General features: G+C 38.4%; 1 protein-coding gene and 1 pseudogene across 1 annotated transcript in view; both read left to right on the top strand.

Annotated features, from left to right (window-relative positions):
* The window catches only part of EXT1 (exostosin glycosyltransferase 1), a 349537-nt gene that overhangs the window by 209516 nt on the left and 115521 nt on the right, over window positions 1-24500 (top strand). The window lies entirely within an intron of this gene.
* On the top strand, window positions 9088-9837 carry LOC110200310 (S-formylglutathione hydrolase pseudogene; annotated as a pseudogene).

Here is a 24500-nt window from a genome sequence, read left to right as displayed (position 1 = left end):
TTATATGTATATTTTACTTGAAGCTCACAGTAATCCTGTAAGATAGGCTGATGCCTATTGTATTATTTCCATTTTTTAGATATGGAAAATCGAGCTTTAGGGAGATTATGATTTGCCAGATTCACAATGGTTAAGTAAGTGATAGAGATGAGACTCCAACCCAGAGCCTTTTTAGTGATTCAATATTACTTTCCACACTGCCAGATTTCACTTATATGTTATATGATGCAGCCTTGATTGAACTTTGATGTTTAATATTGGGACTGAGATCCTTTCTTTATAGGAAAAAGCAAAGAAACACGGATTTTAGTACCTACTGTGTGTCAGGTACTGAGCTAAGCACTCTACCACTATTATCTAAATTTGATTCTTAGCCCTGGGAGGTTGGTGCTATTATGCCCATTTTACAGTTGAGGAAACTGAGGCAGGCAGAGGTTAAGTGACCCACCCAGGGTCTCATACTAGTGTCTGAAGCTGCATTTGAACTCCAGACCTACTGGTGTATCCACTCTCTTTACCTAGTTGCCTCAAATTCAACCAGAGAAAGCCTCAGTCTCCATGTCTTACTGTTATCAAAAAGTTTATATTCTGTGTGAATTTGGATAGAGGGCCCAAAAAACATTAATGTCGGTCAACTTTCTTTACTTTGGGGCAACTCTTCCTTATGGCCACCTTCTCTGCGCTTTGGGAGAATAAAATCCCCCCCACCCCATACTTTGGTGTTTACACATACCTTTTACTAGCCATGATCAAAACTCCTCTATTCCTGCCAAACTTGTACAATTTCGGTCACTGACTTTCCATACGGCTTCCATAGAGCAAGTGCTCAATGAACTGGGGATCTTTCTTACCGTTTGTTGATGTTTCAGGAATACGAATGTACCACCAGGCTCTTAATACATACATTTTACACACATATTTGTGTGCATATATAATAAGAACTAGCCTTTATATAACACTTTAAGAGTTGCAGAGCACTTTCCAGGTTTTTTCATTTGTCTTCACTTAATCCTTTGAATTAGCTGCTATTATTATCTTCATTTGATAGATGAGTAAATTAAATTGAGAGTTTTAGTGGCCTTGCTCATAGTCACATAGCTAGCAGGTGTCTGAGAGAGGACTTGAATTGGTCCTCCTGACTTCAAGCCCAAAGCTTTATCTACTGTGCCAACAATCTGCTGTCTGTCTGTCTGTATATCTGTATATGTTGGGCAGCTAGATGGCACAGTGAATAGAGTGCCCAGCCCTATGGTCAGGAAGACTCCAGTTCAAATGAAACCTGAGACACTAGCTGTGTGATCCTGGGCAAGTCACTTAACCCTGTTTATCTCAGTTTCCTCATTTGTAAAATGAGCTGGAAAAGGAAAGGGAAAATCCAGTATCTCTGCCAAGAAAACCCAAAAAGGAGTCCCAAAGAGTCAGACATGATGTATATGTGTGTATATGTCTAGTTATTTGTGTATGTTCACACTTAAATTTTAAAAAGTTTTAAAGAAGTGTTGTCAATAGAAGGCTGCTCTGAAAGTACTATTATATTATATTATTACCTGAAAAAAATCTTTCCCTCTTACCACCCTCCCCTTTTTTGCTGCATTTTTATATTGGTAATTACCAGAGTAAGAAAATAAATATCATTTTAAGTGTACCTTTGCCTATGTTCCAACCAGCTTGGTTGTAAAATGTTTATTTTTTTTAAAAATATGATTTTAGGAGCATTTAAGTAAAGTATGAAATTCTTTTTTAAAAATCAAATCCTTATTTTTAATTTACAAAGTCAGTTTTAATTCTCTCCCCCAAGTCCCTGCCATTACTCATACTTGTCACTTCCCCAAACTCTGTTGCTGAGGAAGAAAAGACATCCATGTTTTGGCCACTCACCTCCTGAGTAATGACTGAGTGAATGTGTGTGAGTATGCATGTGTGTGTGTATATCTATATCTATATCTATATCTATATCTATATCTATATCTATATCTATATCTATATCTATATCTATATCTATATCTATATCTGTATGTATGTATGTGTGTGCATGTGTGCCATCCCTGTGGGCCCTGGAAACTGATATCAGAATTACTATGACCTGAAAATGCACTCAAGATTTTAAAACACTTCTAGTAGGTGAGAGGAGGAAATATTTGCAGCATGGAATTATCGGTCCCATTACCACCCAGGTGTCAAGGAAATGAAGCTTTTCTGTTACAAGATGGAGTAAATCACATGAAGGAGATGACAGCCTCATTAACATGGGCAACAGTATCATAATTTATGTATAAATAACTTTTCTGTGTCAAGCCTTACTATCATTAAGTCCTTCCAGGGTAGCTTCATTTTTATTTAAAATAATTTAAAATAATTTTATTTAAAATAAAATAATTTAAAATAATTTATTTAAAATAATACTAATGCCATAAAGCAATTTTGTTAAAATAAATCCACAGAAGACAATGGAAGCAACAGTGGCATTGTGGGTTCGAACTGGTTCTGACATGCCCAGAGCATCTCTAGTTTCTTTTCTGAATTATTTTTAGTTCAGTCCTTTGAAATTTGGGACTCTTATAGTCCCTTAAACTAATGCAGTTCCTTCCATACTTCAACAGATAGCCTTTAAGAGTCTCCCTTCTACCCCAATCATCACTTGATGTCCAAGCCTTTGATGATTGAACTCCCGGAACTTGTCTAGCCTGGTGCTCAAATAGCAGGTATATTCCATCACAGAGTCTTTCAAGGTTGGTGGAGCCCACCAACACATGCATTCTATGGGCAGAAGCTTGGAAAACCCAGGATCACCTCCAGAAAAGGGTGAGCTAGGGCCAGTTTGAACTGGCTTAGTAGATCTGGTTGTTAAATTTTCAGTATGAAAATTTACTCATCAGAAATTGGCAAATTCTACAAATGAGGCTGTGATTTGTTGTATTGTTGATTGTTTAGATTTAAGAAAGTGATGGAGAAAATATTAGTAAGGCAGATTATACTTAAAAGCATGTTTTGGTGCTCCCTCCCACCCACTTTAACATCATTCCCCTGCCTCCAGGTCTTAGAGAGACCACTTAATATTGCTACTTTCTGTATGTTTGGTCTTGAATAATTCACTTTGTCTCTCGAGAGCTCAGTTTCCTCCCCTGTAAAGTGAGGAAGGGGCTCAAATTTGATGTCCTTTATGATCTCATACAGCTCTAAATCTATAATCAATGAGACACCTGAAGAAAACTTTATTTTTTTAATTTTAAATTAAAAACATTTATGTTCTCTACCAATCCCTCACTCCTGTAAATTAAGAAATAAAAATAAAAACCTTGCAACAAATATGCATTGTCATGCAAAACACATTTTCACATTTCCAGGAAGATGTTAGAATTATTTTTAATAAATACAAAATTAAGCATTAATAATTAATGTCAAATACAAATTTTTAATTGATACAAAACTGAGCACCTAAAGTCCTTATTAAATATAAGGTATTGTTTGGCCCATTCATAAAGAAAGAGTAAGAGAAGGGAGAGAATTAAGGGACTGAGATATCAGATACAAGAGTGGTTTGCAAAGGAGAAGGTGCATGCTGCACAAAGAGAACTTACTGTGATTGTTTTTTCTGCCCTCTATCTGATTACTGTCTCCTTTATTAAGTTACTTTTCCTCTTCTTTTTTTTTTGTATGCTTCTATTTTTCTGTCAGCAAAGCTAGTTAAAATGTGCTCAACCTATTTGAGGCTGTTGTGTAAATTGTCAAAAATCAATTCAAAGAGCAAAAAGACTGAGCAGCTGCTAACTATTACTCATCCCAGTAAAAATAGCAAGTTGGAGAGTTACCAGTTACCACCGTGGCACCTCCATCCATGCCTGTTCACCTCCTTCTCTCTTCATTAAAATAGCTACCAAGAATACTTTTACCCTAAAGCAGAAGTTGTTCACTTTTTTTGTTGCATGGACCCTTTTGGCAGACTGGGAATGCCTACAGACTTCTCCTCAGAATGTTTTAAAATGCATTTTTTAAATAAAAAGCATACAATTACAAAGGAAATCAGCCACATTGAAATAGTTCTCAAAACATTTTAAAAATCGACCCCTCGGTTAAGAATCCCTACTCTAAAGGACCTCTACTTTCACATTTGGCCTAATAGAGAACTAGGACCTAGCTGGGTCTCCGAGAGTGTTACCAGTAGGTGCTGAATGCCCATTGGCTTATATTATGCTCTAATGGATAAGCCATTGGATACCCATTACAAGGGCCTCAATATCTCTTGGTGTCAGTGACTCATAGGAGTCCATCAGATTAGATATTTGAAAGCCATGGCTGTTTGTCAGAAAAGGTTAAGGGCTTAGATTATCACCTTCTTCTAGTTGGGCATGTAGCTAAATGGGACCCCAAGCTGTTGCCACCAGGAGCAGTTCAGCCCAGATCCCCAGGAATAGTTTGGAACCTTTTGAAGGGCCTGAATACCACCCAACCCCCCCAAAGTTCTCACAGATCATCCACGTAAGGGTCTACCCAAGCTCATCTATGGCAACTCCAAATTAGTAAAGGTAAATTAGTAAATGGCCTCATTGGTTTGGATTTGTGTACACAGGTGGGGAGATGTTAGAGACTTCTCTGGTCTTGTAGGAAGAGAGGACAAAGGTTTTTTGGGACCTCAGTCCGTCATCTATAAAAAGTGGATATTGGACCACCAGGTGGTCTTTAAGGCCCCTTTCAACTGTTTTTCTTGGATCTTATGAGGCTTGTTTGTGCTACTTACTTTAGAGGTGCTTTGATGCTGGCCCATTTCACTTGCTTACACCCACTGCTCCTTTACTCCCTCCAATTCAGTGATGATAATTACTGACATTGATATAGGGCTTTAACAATACTTTACACAACACTTTACATGGGTTACCCCTTTTGAGGTAAGACAACCATATGAGGTGTAAATACTACCTAATCATCTTAATTTTACAGATGAGGACATTGAGACTCTATGGTTAAATGACTTCCTAGGAACCTTGATCTAGAGATGGAAGATCCCTCATCTAATTCAGCTCCTCATTTTACATATGAAGAAACTTCAACAATCATTTTTTTAAGAACTTGCTATATATCTGGCACAGTGCTAGGTAGTGGAGATAAAAAGACAAGAGAAAACTGTCTCTGCAGTCTAAGAGTTTACTGATTACAGGAGCTCTCGTTTATTAAAATGTGTGTATGTATCCAAACTTGGAATTTTTTTCTGGGAAGGAATTTTTCTGAAGATTGAACTTGGCTCTTGGAAGGTGATTGTTAAATGGTTCCTGATAGTCATGATGTAAGCTGACAGATGATTCAGTTGTTAGGTGTCAGGATACAGTCTAGCTGAACAAACCCTTTAAAATTTGCCTGTTCTTTGGGTGCTGAAATCAAATTTCATAGAGTATTCACATGGAGTGGAGGACTTAGGAGATCTGGATTCTAAGTTTCTTCTCTGGCAGTAATTAGCTGATGAGTTTGGACAAATCCCTTACCTCTGGGCTGCGGTTTCCCTGTTATGCAATCAATTACTCAAACATTTATTAAGTTCCTACTAGATAAAATGAATGAGATCTCTCTCTTTCCTTTCTCCTCCTCCTCCTCCTCCCCCTCCTCCTCTTCTTCTTCTTCTTCTGCTGCTGCTTCTGCTGCTTCTGCTGCTTCTTCTGCTTCTGCTCTGCTTCTGCTGCTTCTGCTGCTGCTTCTGCTGCTTCTTCCTCCCTCTCCCTCCCTCCCTCTTTTTCTCTCTCCCTCCCTCTTTCTCTCCCTCTCCCGTTCCTTCCTAGTTTCATTTTTGTTTTAGTAAGGAACTTCTGATATGAAAAATTCCCTCCACTGAACAGATGCACAGCCTGTAATTTACAGTCTCATAGAGTTCCTGGGACTTGAGAAGTTAAGTGACTGGCCCTATGGTCACACAGCTAGGAATTGTCAGAATCAGAACTTGAACCCAGATCTTCCTAACTCCAAGGCCAGTCCTCTGTGACTCTATGTTACATAGCCTCTCGTCAGTCAAGAATGTAAGTTATTGAGTAAATTTGCTGGTCTTGAAAAATATTAAAGAGATCCAAATGAGACTTTTCAAGTGCTGGCAAAAGATAAAATGCCACACTGTTTGCCTCCTTGATTGCATCCTTCCACTTGTGTGCTGTGGTGTACATGGGGCTAAGGAGGGGGAAAAGATTCCAGTCCAGTACCTGCCTCATCACTTTATTCCTTATATCCTGGTACAGCTGTTAGCCAGACACTTAGTTGCAGTGAACCTTCTGTCCTTTATCTGCCCCCCAGCCTCGGCCTCTATACTCCGATGGCCTTGAAATACATGTTATTTCTAGGAACTTTTCAGTTCTGCTTTTCATTTGGAGCATTAGTTTAAAAAAGCCAGTTAGCATGCCTGGCCCTGGGCTTTTTCTAAAGCATGTGTTATACAGGGATGCCCTAAGGAAGAATGAGTTTGATGTAACTAATCACTTAAGGTTCTTCAAGAGACACTAGATAAGTTTAAAGCATTAGTATGATTGTTTTTACTACTCCTACAACCTCTAATAATAAAGGTAAACGAATTGAGTGACTATTGTGGGGGAGACAGTGTGCTATTCATGGATGTGATGAAACATTTAGAACTTTAGGAAAAAAAGTTTGCACTCCAAGTTTAACTGTTCACTTGTCTAAAGAATGGTGCTATGTGATCAAGGCTCCAAGTTAAATCCTAATGGGCTCTTTTGCTTTCTTCTTTCTATGCTTATAGGCCTTAATCTGACCTTTAACCTTACGAGCCATCTTACAAATGAATTCCATTAGTTACCGGGGGTGCTGGGAAAGAGTCTGGATGAATCAGCACAAATATGTCACCACTCCTGGAGAGACATCACAAAATGTGTACCCTGTGCTGGGCAGGAGAAACATTTTTATATATGAAATACAACACACTATACTACTATTGATAGCTTCTTCTAGAATAAAATATAGTAAACAATCTTAGCTGGTTAGATGTCAAAGAGACCTTAGAGATCATCTAATACAACTTATTCATTTGACAGATGAAGAAACTGAGGCTCAGAAAAGTATAGTGACTAACTCAGGGTCCATTAACTAATAGGTGGCAGAGCTGGACCTTGACTCTAGGTTCTATGATGTCCAATCTCATGCTTTCTTCTACTCTGTTCTGCTTCACACTCATGTTATTCACTATGACTGATTCTAAACATGATCATTTCTCCAACATTCATAGGTCACATTGATGGGTTATTTCCTCTCTGTTTGATAGGGGATGGGCTCTGAACAACAGATTATCCAGAAAATCTCAGCTTAAGTGTCCTGCCAATAAATCAATACCTGTATCCTAGGACTAACACAGCCTCCTGAAAGCTATAACCATATTTAAAGCACTCTTTGGAACATTGTTCATATACTCTTAAGCCCCCATTTGGTGTTCCCCTTTAACAGATCAAACCAGATGACACATGAATTCAAAAGATAAAAAGTATTTCATGAAATAGAGTTGTAAGGTAGTAACAAGAAATTAAACCAAGCAGCAAACTTTCGTAGAATGCATACCCACAATGTGGAAGGGATATCTCCTGCTTCCCCAGTAAACAAGGAGAAAAGGCACAGTCAGCTTAACTCATGGTACTAGAGCTAGAAGCTGATCTTCCCAATCCATTTTCCTTCATTTTTAGCTTGGGAAGGTTAGAAATCACAGCTTACCTTGGGCATTCACAGTACTGGAGCTTGTTTAATGGGAAAAGAACTGGTTCTAGAGTTGGAGGACCTGGGTTCAGATCCTATCTTACTACTCATGTGACCTTGGTAAAGTCACTGAACCTCCCTGAGCATCAGTTTACTAATCTGTAAAAGGAAAGGTTCGAGCTAGATGGCTTCAAGGATCCCTTTGAGCTCTAGATTTATGACGGTCTGACCATGGATCCTAGCCACTGTCAGAATGCAGACCAGATTCTAGAGTTCAAGAACGCTGTATCCAATAGATATGCATTCTCTTTCACACTCTGTGTTCAACTACCACTGTTCCTTACTTCAGTTGCCACCCTAAGTCTCCATGCTTCTACCCTCTGCAAGGTCTCAAAACAAAGCTACTACTTTTTCCAATCTCTCACTTCTCACTGCCTTTGCTGTACTCACTCTGGCCCTCCCCCAACCCCCCCCCCAAACAGTCAAATTTCCTTTATCTTACCAGCTTTTACTTGTAAGATTGCCCAAAAACTCTCTTCTCAAACTTCACGTACTAAAGATACTAGCCACAGCCTTCTGGAATATGTGGTCCAGACCCTCTCTCTTAATAAGGAAAGCTCTCTTGTTGCCAAGGCATTGTGGGGATATAGAGAGCCCCCTTGCATCCCCTTTCCCTGGTTCCCTTTGTGTTGACCTTCTTAAGTCAATAGACTATCAGATTGCAGAGGCAGGAAGTATGGTACAAGCTTGTGTATGGCTGTGGCAACAATCCAAAGCTTTTATGGTTCTCTACTCCTTTCTCATTTTGATGAATTTTCACTCTCAGTGGACTTTCCTAACAGAAATTAGAGCCTCAGTCTTCTTGGACTCCCAGGCCATAGAGAAACAGGTCTTGGGGGGGTGGTTCTATTGGATAGTGGGAAACACCCTGGTTCTGATTATTCTCTCTCTTCTGGGAGCTTCTTTATCACCGTCCCTAGTTTATCTTGGGCCTCAAATAGACTTTTTCAGATGCCTTTACATGTAAGATTAAGCAATCTTTTATGAAATAGCTAACTTCTGCCTGTCTTTCTGAATCTGCCTCTGGAATTAAGTTCTTCCTCAGAGACACCACTCTTAGAGGAATGGGAAAACAGATAACTCTCTTTGGAGGGGAAATCTATTAATCCTTTTCCCTTCCCTGGTTCACTTTCAAGTGACTAAGGTGTGAGGAATGAGGCACATCATTCAAATTTATCAACATTCCTTTAAGATGACCAAGACAGGTCACAAGACCAGGCCACATATATCTTAAAACTTCTGACCTTTTCTCTTCATTCTGCTGAGTTAACTGAGAAAAATGTATACATCCTCTAATGACTAGTTGTGAAAACTGATGTTGTGACCAAATCCTGAAGAAATTTAGACTCAGAGTATCAGTGTTCAGTAGGACCTGAAGAGATCATCTACACCAGTTGAAGATCATATACCTTCTTAAGTAGGAAAACAGTAGCAACTGAATAGCAAAGAAACTATGGCATTGAAACAAATTTCCAGCAACAAGTGCTTTGAGGGGCTTTAGAATGTGTATGAACATGACGATGCGGAATTAAAATGCAAAGCGAAATTTGGAATCTACCTGCCACCCAGGGCAGAAACTGGGAAATGTCCCGTACCTCACTGGCCGTCTGGCTTAACTTGCAGAGAACAAAATTTTATTACAAAAGATGTTTATCACCAAGCTACAACAGAACATGGCCTCATTGTTGTTGCACCAGACAGCAGTCCATATGGCTGCAAATATTTAAGGAGGAGATGACAAGCCGAAACTATGGTACTAGTGTTGGTTTTTATGTGAATGCCACTGAAAAACCTTGGAAAACCAACCATAGAATGTACCCAGATAATAGATGAGCTGCCTGAGCTGACAAATACCAATTTTCCAGTTGACCCAGAGAAGATGTCTATTTTTGGCCATCCTACAGAAGGCCAAGGAGCTTGGATTTGTGCTTTGAAGGATCCCGGAAAATACAAATCTTTGTCAACATTCTCTCCAATCTTCAATACAGTGTTCTGTCCTTGGGAAAAAAAGGACTTCAATGGACATGTAGGATCAGATCAGTGCCTCTGCCCCTGCCTAGCCTGTGACCCTAGTGAGCTTCTCTGAGCTTCAATATCCTAATTTGCAAAATCGTGATAATAATATTAACATTTGTATAACCCTTTAAAATTTGCAAAATATTTTACATGTTTTATCTCAGTTGATCCTTATAGCAACCCTATGAGGTAGGTGCTATTATTATCCCCATTTTACAGCTGAGGAAACTGAGGAAGAGAGGTTCAGGGACTTGCCTAGGATCACTCAACTATTAAGTGTGTAAGGCAGGTTTGAATTCAGGTCTTCCTGATTCAGTCCAACATTGTACCACCCAGCTGTCTAATAATACCTTCCTCATGGTATTATAATAACAATAACAAAATGGCATTTGTGTGTTGCTTTAAATTTTGCAATGAGCTTTACATGTTCAACTGAGCCTCAAAGAAGCCTAGAAAACAGATAGAACGAGTAGCATGCCCATTTTACAAATGAGGGCACTGAGGCTCTGAGAGAGAGGGAGTGTGGTTTAGATTAGGGTTAGAGCATCCTTCTATGATGAGCCTTTGGTTTACAGCCCTGAACAAGAGTACCGGGGGTACTTTTGACCCTTCTGGCTATAACAGTATCTCTTCGCTCCACCCTCTCCCCCTACTTTTGACTTGTAAGCCTACAAGAAAAAGACAGACAATTGAGAAAGACAAAGCATTTCAGAGACATTTCAACAAAGGTCTTCTCGGCAATCATGCCGGGGTCTGATTTGTCTTATCTGAGACTACCTTTCTCTTTCTCCCTCCCCTTTTTCCCTTAGACCTGTTGTGGGACACCCATTTCTAAAACAGTAGGAGTTGAATTAGATTCTTTAGAGGATAATAAAGTGCTAGGGTTTAAAAATACTGTTCCCTTTGCTTTCAACAGCTCCATTATTATTCCATTGTCACTAGAGGAGCCATTCACTGGCTGTAAAAGAGGCTTTGCCTCCAGATCAAAAGAAAGGAAATGCAGGATTGCTGCTGGGGCTCTCTCTTCCTGACAAGGGCATTTTCATTCTTCTGCTTCGGTTTTTCTCCCCTACTCCAGTCCATGGTTGGTTGTTAGATCTACTTTGGATTGGAAGGGGACCCATCCCTTTGAAGTGTTTTTAGAACTTCCCCTTTTAAAGAACATATTTTTAAAAGAATTTTTTGGTAACCTTCCAATGTATTTTAACATAGAATCATAGATTTAGAGCTTGAAGGGAACTTTGAGGTCATCTGGTCCAACCCTTTCCTTTTTTTTTCCTAAATGCTTTTTGTTTCATATCAAATGCATTTCAACACATACACTTTCTCCTCTCCCATGACCAGTGAGCCTTCTCTTGTAAAAAAAAAAATTTTAAAGAAGTTGTTCAGCAAAACCAACCAATGAAGCAACCAAGTCTGACAGCATATGCAACATTTTACAATTTTATACAACTAGATTTCCCCCTCCCTCTTCCCTTAGGATCATAGGATCAGATTTAGAGTTAGAAGGGACCCAGGAGAACATCCAGTGCAACCCCTTCATTTTGCAGTTGAGGAAACTGAGGCTGAAAGAATATGTACCTTGTCTAAGATCACACAGCTAGCAAATGTCTAAGGCAGTCTTAAAATAAAATCTTGATTCCAGGCCCAATCCTCCATCCATTGTGCCACCTAGTAAAAGGAGAAAGATTAATTTTCTCATCTTTTCAAAGCTTGGTCGTTAGAATTACACAGTGTTCAATTGCATTTGATCTTTCCATTTACATTGTATGTATTATTTTCTTAGTTCTGCTTATTTTACACTATATCATTTTATACAGGCATTTCTATGAATCTCTAAATTCTTTATATTTGTCATGTTGTAGTGGAATAATAATTTATTTTTTATTTTGACTTATGTCATTAAATAGTTTCCATCTACAAGTAAGAAAATTAATAATCTTTTAAAAAAATTCTGAGTTCCAAATTCTTTCTCTCCCTCCTGCCTCCCCCTTCCCCCCCCCTTGAGAAAGCAAGCACTTTGATTTGGATTATACATGTGAGGTCATGCCAGACATATTTCCATATTAGCTATATTGGAAAAGAAAACACAAACAATAAAAATAAAGAAAAAAATTTAAAAACATACCTCAATCTGCATCAGAGTTCATCAGTTCTCTCTATGGAGGTGGATAGCATTTTTCATTGTGGGTCCTTTGGAAATGTCTTGGATCATTGTCTTGATCAGGGTAGCTAGATCTTTCACAGTTGATCATCCCTACAATATTGCTCACTTCACTTTGTGTAAGTTCATACAAGTCTTTCCAGTCTGAAACCATCGGGCTGGTCATTTCTATCACAGCTTTTTTGTGGTGGAAAAGAATTGGAAATTGAGGGGATGCCCATCAATTGGGGAATGGCTGAACAAGTTGTGATATATGAATGTAATGGAATACTATTATGCTATAAGACATGATGAGCAGGCAGACATCAGAAAAACCTGGAAAGACTTATATGAACTGATTCTGAGTGAAATGAGCAGAACCAGGAGAACAGGGTACATACTAAGCAGCTACATTGTGCAATGACTGACTTTGATAGACTTAGCTCTTCTCAGCAATGCAAAGATCTAAGATAGCTGCAAAAGACTCATGATGGAAAATGCTATCCACATCCAGAGATAGAACTATGGAGTCTGAATGCAGATGGAGGCAAACTTATTTGCTCTCCTTGTCTTTTATTGTTTAGTTTTGTTTCTTCTTGTGGTTTCCTCCCATTAGTTTTAATTCTTCTTTATATCATGATTAATGTGAAAATATCCTTAATATAAATGTGTAAGTAGAGCCTATATCAGATTGCATGCTGTCTTGGAGAGGGAGGAGGAAAGTGGGGGGATTTAAAACTCAAAATCTTATGGAAGTGAATGTTGAAAACTAAAAATAAATTAATTTTAAAAAAGAGCTGCTATAAATACTTTTGTACACATAGGTCCTTTTCCTTTTTCTTTGATTTCTTTGGGATACAGACCCTAAATAGTGGTATTGCTGAGTCAAAGGATATTCACAGTTTGATAGCCCTTTGAGCATAGTTCCAAATTGCTCTCCAGAATGGTTAAATCAGTTCACAACTCCACTAGTAGTGTGTCAGTGACTCAGCTTTTCCATATCCCTATCCAACATTTGTCATTTTCCTTTTCTGCCCTATTAGCCAATTCGAGAGGTGTGAGCTGGTATCTCAGAATTCTTTTAATTTGTGTTTTTCCAATCAGTGGTGATTTAGAACATTTTTATGTGACTATTGATAACTTTGATTTCTTCTTCTGAAAACTGCTTATTCATATTCTTTGACCATTTATCAACTAGAGAGTGGGTTTTATTTTTATAAATTTCACTCAGTTACCTATATTTGAGAAGTAAGTCCTTTATCAAGGTCTTTGCAACTTGTTGCAAATCTCCCCCCTCCCCCCCGCCCCGTTTCTTGTTTTCCTTCTAATTTTGACTGCATTAGTTTTGTTTGTGCAAAAACTTACTTAATTTTGTGTAATCAAAAGTCTCTATTTTGCTTTCCATAATCTTCTCTATCTCTTGTTTGGTTATAAGCTCTTCTTTATCCATAGATCTGACAGATACATTTTATACTATGCTTCCCTGGTTTACTTATGATGTTATTCTTTATGTCTAAATCATTTATCCAGCAGAATAATAATTTCATTAGGTTCACACTCTGGAATTTGTTGAATCATTTCCAAATCACTGGGCACCTACTTTATTTGCACATTTTCCTATCAACATAATTTTACAGATGTGTAAAATGAGGTCCAAAGGTAAGCACTTTTGTGAAATAAAAATTGAAAAAAAGATTTCCATGGGAAAAGTTATGACTTTGCCATATAAATTTGTTCAAACCTAAGAATTTGGTTAAGTGAAAGGGTGTGGGGGAGAGGCCTCTGTGATTTTCAGTTTGCTGGAGCCCTTGACAGACCTCAGACTGAATCACACAAAAATCAAATCGAATTTCAGAGTTGGAAGCGACCTCAGTGGCTAGCTCCTTTCTAGATTGTTTCCTGGAAGAAACATCAGCCTGTAACAGAGTGTTTTTGTAAGCTCAAGCAAGTAAACATAGCTACTGTACTGTGTTTTCCCAGAATGTTTTCTGATGTCATCATTAGCATCACCATCATCTAGTTGAGTCCCTGCTATGGATGTGACAGATAGATAGAAGAGCCTGCTCCTGTAGGAGAGAGGAAAAACAAGCCTATGTTATGTGTACATACACATATTCCAGAGAGCTATGATTTCTGATTTCCTCTGGGTAGTTATTCTAGGACCCACGTGGATTGCAACCTGCCCTTATCCTAGTAGAAGGTCTTGGTGAATTGCTGTATTTGACACATTCATCACCCAGTGGCTACCCAAGTCCTAGTTAATGAGCATATCAGAACTCAGCTAGGTGCTGCTCGGTAGGACCTGCGAGGGTTTGGAGTCTGCTCTCACTCATAGACTTTGAGAAGTCATGGTAAAGAATCTGAAGAGGATTTTAGAGTAGAATCATTTGTAGATGGGTTTATGAAGTGCATCCTCACAATAATTACCAGTGTTACCTTAAGCAGATCTCCTCTCTATGGGCCTATTTCCTTACCTGTAAAATTTGGTGGAACTAGATGACAGTTCTGAGGGGCAGCTAGGTATCTTGGAAACTAGAAGACTCATCTTCCTGAGTTCAAATCTGGCCTCAAACACTAGCTGTGTGACTTTGGACAAGTCATTTACGCCCATTTGCCTCCGTTTCCTCATCTGTAAAATGAACTGGAGAAGGCAATGGTAAACCACTCCAGTATTTCTGCCAAGAAAATCCCAAATGGGGTCACAAAGAGTCTGACATGACTGAAACAACTGAACAACAAGAAGAAGATGACTTTTGAGGTCCTTTCCTGTTTTAATCTATTTTTTTTATGAACCTGTGAATAACCTTTGGCATAAGTAGTACGAGTGTTATGATCATTTTTCTTATATATGAAGAAATTGAGCCACAGCTACTGGATGATGACTTTATTAGTTACAGAGATTCAACAAAACTGTCTACTAAGGTGGAGTGAAGCACTAGAATATGTCAGCCTAAGTGGTTTTCAGCTTCTGCTTATACTATAATTTCAGAGCAAATATATTTCAGGGGTTGAAAAATGGTTCTCTAAGTAGGTAAATGCTTTCCTTGTAATCGTGTCTCCAGTATCCATTTACTTAGCAGGCTCCCCTTTCTATAGACAATGCACAAGTTCATTTGGATCCTGAATTAGGAAAGTCCTTATTAGTCATGTTTTACCCTAGCTAGCTATGAGGGAGCCAAGCAAATCTTTACTAGGAGTATTAACCAGCTGGGCCACAAATTTGGATGTGCATTATTGTATACTGCTTCAGAATTACTATATGGGTGTATTTTATATGGACTGGACTTATGATTACTTTCATGTAGGGTACTCCCAGATGAGAAAACTTCCTTTACTAATGCATGTGGATACCTTCCCTGCAACTTAGAATCTTTGAGTTACCTAGAGCCCTGAGAAGTTATGGGATTGCCTAGGTTCATGTAGCTGGTAAGTGTTAGAGGCCATTCATGATTCCAGATTTTCTTTTCTACAAGGTCTTCCCTGCCCACCACACCAAAGCTGTGCCTGTTTATTTGTCTTTCTCTTTATCTCCTGATTTTAATTTTTTTTAATGAACTTGATACGAGCTGAATTTTTTATGATTTAATTTTATTTGATCTTGATAGACATCACACAATATGAACGTTTCCATAGACAAACAAGGACAGAAAGAGGATTGTATATGAAAATGTAAATCAGCATATTAGTGCTCACACTGTCCTAGTCATCATTCTTATTTTATGTAATTTCTTTTCTTTTTCACTGACCTGTGATCCCCGTCTTGGAAGAGTTTACAATTTAGTCAGTGCAGGAAGAGGATCCCTAAATGCTCTTATTAACTTTAACACAATCCAGGAAATGAAGCAGTTCCTGTAGAAACTTTTCTCTAATCTTCAGATCTCTATAAAAAGCAATTTTTTCTAATTTGTTTAGGGTTATCTGACCTTTTGAAACTCCCGAATCTAGTTCCTAATCTGAGCCCTAACTCTGAAGAGTTCCTAATGAAAAATGAGTCAGGTTTTTTTTGTGTGCTCTAATTAATAATAATAATAATAATAATAATAATAATAATAATAACTAGATGATATAGTAGATAGAGCAGTGAGCCTGGAGTCAATTAGGAATACCTAAGTTCAAATCCAGCGTCAGATACTTACTAGTTGTGTGACCTTGGGCAAGACACTTAATCTTTGTCTCAGTTTCCTCAATTGTAAAATGGGGCTAATAACACCATGTACCTCCCAGGCTCTTTATGAGAATAAAATGAGATATTTTTAAAATGCTTAGTACAGTACCTGGCATATAGTAAGCACTGTATGAGTAGTAGCTATTATTATTGTTATTAGCAAGTATAATAATCATGAGGCAGTTGGAAAATCTACTGTGTATGCCTAGGAAATAGCCTTTTCCTTCAGAAATTTTGTATTTCTTTGATTTCTGACAGCCACAATCCAGGAAATGAAGTAGTTCCTACAGAAACTTTTCTCTAATCTTCAGATCTCCATAAAAAGCAGTTTTTTCTAATTTGTTTAGGGTTATCTGACCTTTTGAAACTCCCGAATCTAGTTCCTAATCTGAGCCCTAACTCTGAAGAGTTCCTAATGAAAAATGAGTCAGATTTTTTTGTGTGCTCTAATTAATAATAATAATAATAATAATAATAATAATAATAATAATAATAATTAACCCCAAGTCATTCACAGTTTCTGTCATTCTGAGCAATGCAAAATCATAGAGAAGCAACTAATATCTCATACGCACCTTTTGGACTGGTATAAATAAGGCTTAAACAAGGGAATAATTCACATAGGAATCTGTCTCAGTGTGTCAGAAGTTCACTGTTAAGGACACTTTTAAGACTTGAAAGGATCTCTTTGGTGGTGACTCTTATTCCCTATTTTTTTTTTGCTGCACAGCAGTTATCCTTAACAGTGGTAACATGTCAAGATTTGTCCTGTATATGTATGAAGTCTAGAGTTCTCTCCTACTTAAGCCATGTGTAACTTGATATCTTGTTAGAGATTGAAAATCTGTGTGTTTTTTTTTCTTTCTCTAATATTGGTGAGTATTGGGGAGAGATGGAGACTTTCTATAGAATGGAATTAGTCTTTAGAGCACAGGGATCTCTAGAAGGTTAATATGATTCTGAGATTCTTTCCCTGGATTTTCAGGAATGCAGTAGTGCCCAGAATGAAACAGGAGAAAGAGAGCAGAGGACTGGATTTTCTTTTTGTGAAACAGCAAAATTTCTTTAATGATACAAACTTCTCCTTGAAAGAAAACCCTGTCTTTTAAAGAAATTAGCAAAATTTTTGTTTTTCTACAATGCCTAGATTTTGTCCTATATCTCTGATCACCCTTCCAGAGAGTTATCACTTGTAATAGTGTTTTTTAAAAAGAGAGAAAAAGAGGAACAAGATTAATTTTTTTTTTGTAAAACCAACCAACACATTGAAAAAAATCTGGCATTATAAGCAATGTTCCACTGGGTTGTCTAAGGAGGCATGAACTGGCCTCACTAGGATGTGAGTGAGACCTCTGGCACAGCATAGGAAGACCAAATAATTTAAAAACAGAAAGAGAGAAGTTGGAGAGGAAGGAGAAGAGGAAGGGGAAAGTGTATGGGAAGAGGAACGGGAAAGAGAAGAAGGGGAAAAAGAGGAGGAAGAAAACGAAGGAAGAGGAAGAGACAATGAAGACACAAAGTTAATCTGTTGGCTGAGTGTGTCTGGAATGTCACCATTCACTGCAATTTAAGGGGATAAGTTTTATATCAGGAAGTGTATACAGCTTCCAAAATTTCAGCTCTCACTTTTGTGGATGATAGGAGTCATTGGTGGGAGAGAAGAAGTAGAAGATGCCTAACTTCTTGCTTTTTCTTGTCATTGAATTGTGTCCAGTGATGTTTCAGTGGATAAACATAGCTGTTGGGGGGTTATGGATCACCATTTACTATTCATTAGCAGTGCAATTCTATATAAGCTTTGGAGCAAATTACCATAGCAATTCAATAGTCACTGCTTCTTAGCTGATAAAATAATAATGCCCAATAGTGACCCTAGCAACCAATCTGATCCTGCTTTGCCAGCCTACCCCTGTTCTAGCTCAAGATCAGAGAACATGGCCTGCATTTCGATAAGGCTAAGGTGCATCTCTTACATAGACCATAGCTCCCCTAAGGAGCCTAGTTGGCTCCTTTCCCTACCAACCCAGTGGGCTCATTTTCTGAGGAGGGTTAAAGGAAGTGGTTGCTTAGGTTGGGCTAGAGGTGGCTTCTGTGAGCACAGAACACCCTGCTAACAGCTTTCCCATTTATGTCAGATCCCAAAAGAACCTTGTGAAGCTTTGGATTATGACAAATGAGCTAGAGGTACACAGTGTAGGTGAACAAAGGGAATGTGAAAAAATGAAAAAGAGCCGCAGTGTATAAGAGGCTCCTCACTGTACTCTTCTTCCAGTCCTGGCCCTCTTCAGATTCTAAGGGGATGAGGTCAAAGGCATGTACATCAAAGGTGTGAGGTGAATTTTGCCAGTGACACTAATTTGCCTGGGGCAAAATCAGACTCTTCTCATATTTTTCTAGAGCGCTTTGGATCCCTCCTTTATCCCTATAATATTCTACCTTGTATGATACTCTTTTGTATACACAATACATGGATATATACACATACACATACATATATACATATATACATGTGTGTATACATACATATATTGATAAAGAGGGAGAGGGAGAGAGAGAGAGAGGGAGAGGGAGGGAGAGAGAGAGAGAGGGAGAGAGAGAGAGAGAGAGAGAGAGAGAGAGAGAGAGAGAGAGAGAGAGAGAGAGAGACTGAGACCTTCCACCATTAAATTCCTACATTCTGCAACAGGTCTTTCACAAAATTTCCGCACTTTCCCCTACTGCTAGAATCTTTCTTCTGAGATTACCTTCTATTTACACTGTTACATATACTGGATGTACATAGATGTTTTCATGTTGTCTCCCTCATTAGAATGTAAGCTCCTTGAAGGCGGAGAACGTGTTTTTGCCTTTCGTTGTCTCCACGTCATTAAGCACAGTGCCTAACACATAGTCAGTGCCTAATAAATCCTTTTTGTTGTTGATGATGATAGATTATACATTCTTTGTGGGCAGGGATTATGTTATCGTTTATCTCTGCATCTCCAGGGTATAGTAGATTATATTGAGCTCAGTTTTGGTACCTGACAAATGTTTATTGAATTGATGTGATCGTGGTAAATATAGCCTTTGCCACTTGTTTCTTGGACTCTGGGTAGAACCTGCTCTGTGGTTCCCATCTAAGTTCAGGTTAGTTTTAGGTGATGTACATCCACTGTCTCCTTTGTATAGATAATAGACCACAAACTGCCAATGGCTTGCAAGCTCTGGCGAGCCCTATTCCTTTGGAAGGGTTTCCAGTATCATCTTGGCAACAATTATCCTGAAGACCACTGTACCTGTTTTGGTACAAACCAGAGGTTTGAACACAGGGATATAAATTTGGCCCTAGCAATCCATGAAGACCGTATTTTAAGGCATAGAGAAGTTGCTCTCTGCATTGGTAGAGGGGGCGTTTCCATTCCAATGAAATCATGGATGGGGATAATACTTTTAACTGCTTAGTTCATAGGATTATTTAAGAGACAAATCAAAAAATGTACATAAAGAACTTTATAATCATAAAGTACTAAAAAAATGTAAATTTACTTACCTTTTTATAACTGACAATAATGTGGGCTTTTTATGATTTTAAAATGCCTTAAAAATCATTATCTCATTTGATCCTCACAACAACCTTGGGATTCAGGAGCTATAGCTAATAGCATTCCAGTTTTATAAATGATGGTACTGAAGCCTAGAAAAAATGACTGTCCTCTGGTCACATGGCTTTTAAGCCACAGAGGCAGGATTTGAACTTAGCTCTTTTTACTCCTAGTCCTATATATTCTTCTTCTTCATCATCATCATCATCATATATGTGTGTGTGTGTGTGTGTGTGTGTGTGTGTGTGTATATATATATGTATATATTTTTTCTTTTCTAAGAATGTGGTAGGCCCTGTACAGAATTCTTAAGGTGACAGTCTTAACAATAAAGGAAATGGACCTTTCTCTGTATTGTAAGTCAGGGTTTTCTGAAGCTCTCTGTTGCTTCCTCATGGCCTAGGAGTGACTCTTAAGTTCTCCATGGCTGTGCCAGGCATAGGCAAGCTGTGGCAGGCTCTCCTTAGCTGGAAATAACAGTAATAGTGATTGTAATAGAAATAGACATTTATATAATACTTTAAAGTTAGCAAAGTGCTTTTATATACATTATCTCCTTTGAGCCACAGGAGGATGGAAAAGCTTTAAGTAATAAACCCATTTATTTGAGATCCAAGTAAGCTCAATCAATCAATAAGCATTTATTGTTATTATTATTATCGTCATCTATTATTATTAGCTATCATTATTGCTGCTACTACTAATAATGGTTAGCATACATATAGTACTTTCGGGGTTTCAAAGTGCTTTCCATCTATTATCTGTTTTGCACTATCTTACGGTTCCTCCTGTGTGCAATGTAAGTTCTGAGATACTCATCCCCAAGTTGGCTGATTGGTGGTGAGTTTTTTGGTCACAACTTTCTATTGAGTTGTGAGGAGGTTATGTCAATGCAGGGAATAACCACAGCAATGAAAGTATATATCCTTGAAGTGGAAATAGAAGAAATTAATGGCGTGTAGTCACCAGGTGACTGACTGCTCAAAGGGACCAGTGTGCTACACAGTTTGTTTAAGTGAGAAAAATCCAATTTCTGCTCTTTGGGGCCAGGGATTTGGAGACAGTTCACAGTTCTTGTGGCATTGACACCGTAAGCTAGAGAACTTGAGAATGGTATTATTTTTTTTTAAATTTTTAATCGGATTTGTTGTGCCACCTATACTGTTAGAAACTGAGGCACATAGCAGAAAAGGCAGTGCTTTGGTAGAACATGTGTTTTTATGACTTTGCACGCTGAAAAACATTCACCAAGTTTGAAATGGATACGTTTCAAATCCACAGTGAACAAAAATAACACAATGAAAGCATGTTAACTGGCTTTTGTTTTAGACCAAGCCTAAGAAATTCAGGGAATGACATCCGGTGACCTATTCCATAATGGTGCAGTGTTTCTAAGTTGGGTGCTTTGAGGAGGGACAGTGTAGCTGTGACCAGGACGTACTAATGGCTAATTTTCTGTCGTGGAATGATAGCTGTTTAAAGAGATTATAGATCATTTAGTCCCAATCATAGGACTTAGAATTAGGGAGACAGGGGTAGGGGGTGTGGATGGAGAGAGATCAGCTAACCTGATGAAGCCCATGGATCAGAGTGTTTGGAAGTGCACATAGTATTGCAAAGGAAACCAAAATTATATCAAAAGACATCTATTGAATTATTTTAAAAAATTTTTTTTAAAAAACTAGATCTATGATCTAGTCCAACCTTTCCCATCTTACATATGAGAAGACTGGGTTCGAGGTAGGTGATATTCTGTGCAGTGATAGATGCATCTTAGCTGCTGGTATCTGTAAGCACTCTTGAAGATTCCAAAGCCAGGTAAGGATTTACAAAAGGTTCTGGGCCTCATTCCCTGTTCCCATAATGATAAGCATTTGTTGAGTACTTTAAAATGTTTGAGCCACTTTTCAGCCCTTCCAGGTATTATTATTCCCATTTTACAGGTGGGTAAACTGAAACTTAAGGCAACTAGGTGGATCAGTAGATAGAGCACTGGACCTGGAGTCAGAAAGACTTCTTTTCCTGAGTTCAAATCCAGCCTCAGACACGTACTAGTTGTGTGACCCTGGGCAAGTCACTTAACCCTGTTTGCCACACTTTCCTCATCTGTAAAATAAGCTCGAGAAGGAAATGGCAAACCACTTCAGCATCTTAGCCGAGGAAATCCAAATGGGGTCACAAAGAGTTAGACATGGCTGAAATGGCTGAACAAGAAAAAAATGAAACTGAGAAAAGATAAGTGTCACACAGCTAACAGAACCCAGGTCATCCTTATTCCAAGTCTAGCTCTCTATCCACCACCCACAGTCCCACCTCTTGAATGAAAAGTAAGTCCATTTGCTTGTGACTTCTGCATTTCCTATCTCTATCCCTTCCCCAAATGAAAGAGAAGTGAATCATTTTCAAAGGTCTATACAGCTGATGAGCTTTTGTTCTCTATCTAATATGTGCTTCATGCAACACAACTCTAGAGACTGCCTTTGAGCTGCATTGCTTTGCTTTCTCCCTCCTCCCCCATTTAGATTGGATTAATAGACTTCTGTAGCTGTAGACCACAAGCTGCTTCAGAACTCCTGCTCTTTAAACCAGTGGGAACCCATCTGATCCTCTTGAAAGCTACTTTATATGAGAAGCTGTTGTCCTATGAACACGTTAGCAAGCTGTCATTGTTACTTTGTCAGCATGCTCATTGCAGAGCATCTGCAAACGAGTTTTGAGTCTTCCTAATTATTCATACACACATTTTTTTCTTTCCTTTTTTTCTCCTCTCACCACCAAAACAAGAAGGAACCTTTCTTGGTGTTGGGCTTGAAAGAGTAAAAAAAAAATAGTGAGAACAAACAGGTTTTGGATTTCTTGGGGGAAGAGGGAGAGAGAAGAAAAATCTAAACGCTTTGTTTCAAAAATAGGGCGGTTTTTTTATTATTGTTGTTGTTGTCATTGAAGTCTCAGAGACATCTGTTTAGAATAAATGCATGACAGATTGCATTTCTACCAATTTTAGTAGTGAAAACCCATCTGAAAAGCTAGACTTTCCAGTGTTGGTAAATATGAACATAGCTTGTACAATTGTCATTTTAAGATAATTTCTCTTTTTGGATGGGAGAATCCACATTTGATCTTGATAAACACTTCTTTGGAAGTGCCATTTCCCCTCTAGTCCAAGTGGGTGCCTATCACAACCGCGTGAAGGCATTCAAAGAGATATGATGGCTAGTGACCTTTGATTGGAAATACATTGTTTGGCTAACACCGAAAGCTCTATTATCATTCATTTCCACCACTACCCACTTCCTTCTAGTTGAGATTTGGGAGAGAGGGAGGGTAGAGAAAAAGAAATGTTCCCTACAGTTTTAACAAAACCAATCTGGGCTTGTCTTAGTTACAATTTTTCCCACTCATTTCAGACCTGATTGGTATCGTTATCCCAGCTCAGGAAAGCAGTGTTCATTTATTTTTTTTTCCCTCTTCTTACCGCAGTCGGAGTTTAGTAGCTAATGCAGAAACCATTGACCATAAATAAATCGTGTAGAGATTCAAGCAGCATTTGGAATATTTGCTTGTATTTGCTCAGTTCTTTCTGCATGACATTCAAATTAGCCTGGAAATGCTTTTGAGGATGTTTAATGTCCCGTCTTCATTAAGTTTCACACTCTGGATAAAGTTCAACTAGTCACTGACATATAATTAGGATTATAGGATCATAGGTTTAGGGCTGTGAGGGACTTAGAGGTTATCTAATCTACTTCACTCATCATTCAAATGAAGAAGCCGTTATCTAGATAGGTGGTGAAGTGACTTGCCCAAGGACATACAGATAATAAGTAACAGAGGGAAATCGCTTAATTTTTTTTTAAACCACAGTGAGGCAATTGTTGAAAGCAGTATGGCGGATTCAAAGAATAATAGGACATCGACTTGGTTGTAATTCTAAATGTCACTTATTGGCTGATTAACTTCAGCCCCACGTTGGATTAAGCTGTCCTTCAAGGCCTCTTTCTAATGAGATCACTCAACACATCACTTTGTTAAAAATGTAAACAACTTGAGACTTAATTCAGTATACTCTAGCTCCTTCTCATTTAAGCAATTTGCAAAATGGAAAGCAAAAATCATTCTATCTCCCATCACCATACTTTTTGCCCTAGCTGTCACTGATGCCTGGAATGATCTCGCTCAACTCTGTCTCTTAGAATTCCTAGTGTCTTTCCAGATTTTTCCAAACATCACCTTCTACATCATTGTTCAGTTGTTTTAGTCTTCTCTTTGCGGCCCCATTTGGGATTTTCTTGGCAAAGATCCTGGAGTGGTTTGCCATTTCCTTCTCTAGTTCATTTTACAGATGAGGAAATGGAGGCAAGCAGGGTTAAGTGACTTAATGAGGGTCACATAGCTAGGAAGTGTCTGAGGCTGGATTTGAACTCAGGTCCTCCTAACAGGGCTGGCACACTACTGCACCACCTAGCTGCCTTGTACTTCCTTCTAATATTACTTTGTGTACATTTGTGTATCATTTTGTACACAGTATGTATATGCTTACATACTATTTTGTTGTCTCCCCCATTAGAATGTAAGCTCCTTGTGGTCAAGGACTATTTTTGTTTTTCTTTGCATCCCCAGTGCTTAACATTGTGCCTGACACATACTAAGCACTTAAGACACATACTAAGCACTTGATCAATTGCTATGAAGTATTATAGTAGATTCTGTGACACTTTCTCCTTCTTGAATAGGTTGCTTCCATCCATCAGACACAGAACAGGGTGTACCATTAACTGATTTTGGTGTCATTTTAAACCTTAGAGCTTGAAAATGCACCAAGACTTATGGGACACCTTTTATATGGAATTAGGGATCAATGTACTTA

This window comes from Phascolarctos cinereus, unplaced genomic scaffold (genome assembly GCF_003287225.1).
Source record: "Phascolarctos cinereus isolate Bilbo 61053 unplaced genomic scaffold, phaCin_HiC Scaffold_4;HRSCAF=312, whole genome shotgun sequence".
Taxonomy (NCBI): Eukaryota; Metazoa; Chordata; class Mammalia; order Diprotodontia; family Phascolarctidae; genus Phascolarctos; species Phascolarctos cinereus.
The sequence above is the reverse complement of the archived record's forward strand: the minus strand, read 5'-3'. Positions and strand labels throughout refer to the sequence as shown.